This window comes from Bombus flavifrons, chromosome 18 (genome assembly GCF_040668555.2).
Source record: "Bombus flavifrons isolate JBK064 chromosome 18, iyBomFlav1_principal, whole genome shotgun sequence".
Classification (NCBI taxonomy): Eukaryota; Metazoa; Arthropoda; class Insecta; order Hymenoptera; family Apidae; genus Bombus; species Bombus flavifrons.
Genome location: NC_138459.1, coordinates 480,502 through 486,354, shown reverse-complemented (window position 1 = coordinate 486,354; position 5,853 = coordinate 480,502).

The window sequence follows — 5,853 nt, the reverse complement described above, 5'->3', positions numbered from 1 at the left end:
AATGAGCACGAGTTTTGATTATGTATTTTATGTTTACCAGATTGTTAATTTGATTTAATAGTATAGAATGCGCACACATATACATATTTCCGTCAATGTGATTTTTATATAAGTTTTTTTTTTTTTTTTTTTTAATAGTGTAGTATTGTGTATTTTAGGTTAGGTGTTTATTAGACTGTTAACCATTTGATTTCGTATATGCATATATATTTGAAATTTGATAATTTTGGATTTGTTACATAGTATTGAAAGTTTTATTTCTAATATTTACTAAATTGTTATGTGTTTAACATATATGTATATATTTGTGTATAATACTCCAAGTTGCTGCGATGTTAGTTGTTTTGATCATTTGTTTTGTTAATTAAAAAAAATGTATTCCCGCTGTTTCAATTATTTCCCTTCTGTAGTCATTCTTATTTCTTGATTTACTCGTTTGGTTCGCCACTCGTTTAATTCATTAATTAATTTTTATTTACTGATTTAAATTCTTCTTTTGTATTTCACATATTCCGTCTTCGTTGATTGATTGTAGTATATCTTCTTGTTGCTCCTTTGCGAATTTGTCATATATAATCCTACTTATTCTTGTTTTATTTGATCGGTTCGTATCTAGTCCAGTTTATTAATTGACTTTATTTTATACTGATAGTTATCGGTTAGTTTTTCGAATCGTGGTTTATCCTTTGCCAAGTTATCAAGTTCATAGGATATTGGTAGGTTTATTTGATGTTATATACCTATATTTTATTTATTGGTTGATTTATTGAACCATAGGTTTTTAAATATCGTGTCGGTTATTGGTAGATTTATTTAGTGTTATGTGCATATATTTATTTATTGGTTGATTTTATTCTACATATTTTGTGTTTCGTATATATTCATCCCTATAGTTAGTCTATAGTCGCCCTTATTCGTTAATCTTTTATTTTGTTTTGCAGTAGCGTGTGTTCCTTGGTCTATTCAAATTTTACTCGCGCTGATTTCCGTATAGTAGCTTTGTATTTTCGTTACGGCACGTGCGGAGCGCGGGACGTGACACCCCCGCCCTTGGAGTTCAAATTTCCGGAGGAAATTTGACTGATGGTGTCTTTGAGTTCGCTCAAGGCGAACGTAGATGCTGTTGGTTGTTGGGTGACTGTTGGTGTTATTGATATTCCTTGAGGTTGTGTCGCTGGATCGTCGACATTTCGTCTTCTTTTGAGGTATAATAGCAGGTGTGTGACTGACCCGCATATTGCTCCTAGTAGGGCGATTCCACATCCGTAAGTCTCGCGTAACTGGTATCCGTGTATAGTTATGTCTACTATTGTCTTGATTAGTTTAAATATTACAATTATTCCAAATATTGCTGCACTGATCGTTCCAAATTCCATGAAACCAGACCATAATTTCGATGCGGTATTTTTTGCTATTGTCGTTAATGTGTTTTCGTCCATGACTCCCAGGATGTTTACCGTTCCAGGGACGATTGATTTTCCTGTCGCCCCTCTGGCCAGTGTGTTTAAGACTGCTGTTTTTTCTGCCGGGAACATGACGTGGTCTCGAAGTGTATCCAGGTCCTTTTGGGTGTATATCCCGCTTGTGGCCAATGATGATGGTGCTGAATATTGCCATGTTTGGCGTACGTCTGGGTGGAGTTCTTGTGGTGCGATTGCTTCCATCGGTTTTGGTAGGAATTTGTGCCAAAGTCCGTCGATATTGTATAATGTGGGTAGTATTGCACTACATTCCCTATGGTTTCCATGTTGAGTTAGGATGTGTGTCTTTGGTGTTAAAAATGCGGTACGATTTCCTTGCCAAACCGGTAGCTCCGAATAGCATTCCGTTGTGTGTCGTATTTTTACTTGCACGGGAATGCATTTGACTATATGGACCGCTTCTCCAGCAATCAAGGCCATGTGTCCCGGGGTTTTAGTTACTGTATATGCGAACTCATCGGGTAATAGGATTGCTAAACTTAAAGCGTTTTCTATTAACTTCTTTTCCGTGGTGCATCGTTGTGTCAGTACATCATGGTATAGTGCCGTCATTTGTCTTTTAATATGTTTTTCTACATAAACGAATTTAGAGTTAACGTAGGTGAATATATCCAGATTTTCAACTGCTGTCTTGCTTTTGGATATGAACGTATTCCCTTTTGTTGTTTCCAACAGGAACAATTTTGGGTGTTCTGTCGATAGTAAGGTGTATCCGCACAGGGGTTGTTCTCCGGTTTTAGTCAGTGCAAAGGTTACTTCTTGTGTTGTCAATGCATAAACTGGTTGTGCTGGTTCCCTGTTGGTTCTTATTTCCTGAATCTTTGTAGCAATTCCTTCATATAGCACATCGTATTGATCAAATTTGCATGGTGAGGGCGGTTGTGGTTGCCAATAAGTGTACCCGTCCTCAGCGTCTAGGCAGTTTCCTTCGCTGAAGGTACATACTGTTCCTGATTTCAGTATAATTTTATTTGCTTCAATACGTACTGGCACGACTCCTGATCTTAAACTTATCCTCACTGTGGCTTGTACGACTACCCTTTCCCAGCTCCCGTATGGGTCTACGTACTGTGTTCCCTGGCAGCTGCCGTCGTTTGTTAGCTTGCCGGCTAGGATAAGCGACTGCGTTTCCGTTGCATTATCCTTTAAGCCTACTATGAGGTTTTGTGGTCCGAGTGAAAACGTGCCGTCCTGGTGCATTCTTGCACATTGTTGGGCAGTTGTTTCCTGAAGGTATTCGGCGAATCCATTATGCACTGCCGACGTGTGGGAGTGCATGCCACAGTAATGTATAATTCGAGTTATTTGCACCTTGCATTGCCTTACACTGGTAAATTCGAATTCTGAGAGTTGCAGTAGTTGAATATAAATATCTTGGGTTTCTGTCGTTGCAGGTTGTATGCTGCAGTCCCCGATGGAGTTTAAAGAGATGGTGGTAACGTTGAGGTGGTTGCCATTGCAGTCGTATCCTACCAGGCCATATGTTATTTTGATGAGGGTAAGTACGATGACCAGGTGATTCATCTTCCTATTAACAGTTTATTAAATTGTTTCTTACTCTTGAGTTTTCAGAAATAAGAATAACCTTTTAATATATATATATATATATATATGTGTGTAAAGAAAGGAAATTATATTTATACATTTTCTCTTTTCCCTTTCTTCCTTTTCCCCCTTTTTTCTATAACTTTGTTCTATTTTAGGTTTGATGTACATGCTGTCAGTGAAAATAATTTTATGAAGGCTACGTGAGTTATAATTATATACATATATGCGTACGTTTTGATGAGTAATATAAATGGGATTTATTTTATCGTTATAAGTATGTATTATTAATAGGTAAAAGTGTCACAAGTGTAGCTTGTTTTCGTATATATATATATGTGTGTGTGTATAAATATGACAATTTATTTTATAAGTCACTTGCATTGTCAATGGAAGTGAGTGTTACAAATATCATCTACTTTAAAACATGCGTGTATATATATTAGTAAACATGAATAAAAATTATATGTATAGTTATTAATGTTGTTTGTTTACAGGTGGATTTAAGTATTTCCTTTCGTGCACAGCACACAAGTACGTTATATTTCGGTGGTGCGGAGTATCCTTCCTTGAACTAAAAATTCTCTTTCAAGGTGAGTCAGATTATAGTAGACCATCATGCATTGGAGGCATGATGTAGCGGGTTGTACGTCTGCTATGTTTATACCGCACATGGTGCAGCGTGATATTTGTGTTCTTAAAGGTACTCCGCATAGAAAATGGATGGGCGGCTCTTCACACAGGTCCTGGTCGTCCGGATCCAGGCCGTCGAAACAGTCTTGGCAAAAATAGCCGGTATCATAATTGTTAACGGGACATAACAACTGAACACAGAGGCAGGACTCAACCTCCTCTGTCACTTCCAGATCGAATGCGAGCTCGGGTCCGTCTGGATTTTCTATGTCAGAATTGATGAGTTCGCCACTCGTTCTGTACATACATACAAAAACAATTAATATATATATTTTTATTATATTTTTTTTTTATTTATTTTATTTTTATTTTTATATGTTTCGTTCGGATCCGTCCCTTTATATGAATATTGTATCCCTGTATATAATATAATATATATGTAATATGTTATGAATATGTTAGTTATTATTTATTATTTCCCCTTTTTTTTTCTCTCTTTTTTTTTTTTTTTTTTTTTTTTTTTACTCTCCTCTCTTCTTTTTTTTTTATTTAGTACCTAACATAACTATCATGATCCTACATTACATTGTATTGGTTATTATTCGTGTTGAGGTGTGTGTGTGTGGGGTGTGCGCGACGTATTTTTTTTTTTTTTCAACATGGTCGCTCGCGTGTATCTTTGGTATGGTGTTGTTTTAATGTCAACAGTAATGTATTATTGAAATAACTGGTTATGATTTTATTTAGTAGTGTTTTGTAATGTTGTTTTGTGTTTCATGGTATTGTGCGTGTAGATACCGCGTGTTACTTTAATGTAATAACATGGGTTATATTGTTGTCGAATTTCAATGGTCATCGTTTTGGTTATACGTGACTTGCGTTTATATAAGTCTCGTTTAATTTAGTTAGTATTTTGTGTATTGTGTTACCAGTCGCTTTCATGTACTATAACTTTATTCCTTGGTACTAAGTTCAGTCATGACTTGTTAATATTTAGTTAGTCTATCGTGATTAGTTTCTAACCTATTTCTGTGTTTATTAACCTTTCTTATTTCCCTATTAATTTTATTATTGCTTATGTTTGCTATTGTTATTATTTTATGTTTGATATGAATTAGTTCCTTTATTAGTGATTAAGTCGTATTTGTTAGATTAACATTGTTTGTAAAAAAAAAAAAAATTTCTTTTTAGATTTTTGATGCTGCGTTGCTTACCTGGATCATTCTCACATCATCATCAGATTCTTCGGTATTACCTTGGATACTTACTATGGTTGCCTTCAATCATCCTATGTCTGCGATCATAAAGGTACTGTTTAATTTATTAATTCAATATGTGTATGATATATTGTGTGAGCGACCGCTATTGTGTATTACAAAGTATGCTTCTACATGTTAGATATAATAGTTAATACAATATACTATCCTTTACTCTGGTTCTATCTATTACTAGCTTCCAATTAATCTATCTTAATTATCTTCCTAACCACTTTCTATACTTATCAACTATTTCATTTCTTCTTATTAATTTGTGAAATTCATGCTTGTGCGCTTCTTGTATGGTGTTTGATTGTTCATGAGGTAAGTTGCACCTTCACTGTTTTAAATATTCGTTGAACTATTACTTTTCATATTCAAACAATAATTGGAGCACTTGTAGTAATCTTTCCCCCCTTTTTTTTTTTCAGGTTACCTGTTATCTGTGCCATTCGACGAACAGTGTCACGCTTTCATAGTCTTGCTATGACGTTTAGTAGTGTTGCCTCTTGTATTAAGGCGATCGAAGTTAATCCATTTATTTACTTTCAGCTGGCTGTCGTACATGGTGTTCCGCAAACAGGGATCCATGGCCTATTTTGCACGTAAATCTTTTGTATAGCGATTACTTGTTCGCAAGGTGACTTTCACTTTCACTATTTTAGTTATTCATTGAATTAACACATTTTATATTCAGACAATAATCGGAGCACACTTAATAGTTTTCTTTTTCCCTTTTAGGTTTTCACTATCTGTATTATTCGACGAACAGTGTCACTCTTCCTTCTGATTTGATCACAATATTGTTATAACATTTAGTAATATTGTATTTTGCATTGAAACACTTGAAGTTAATTCATTCATTTATTTCAGCTGGCTGTCGTACATTGTATTCCGCAAACAGGGATCCATAACCTATATTTGCACATACACTTTCT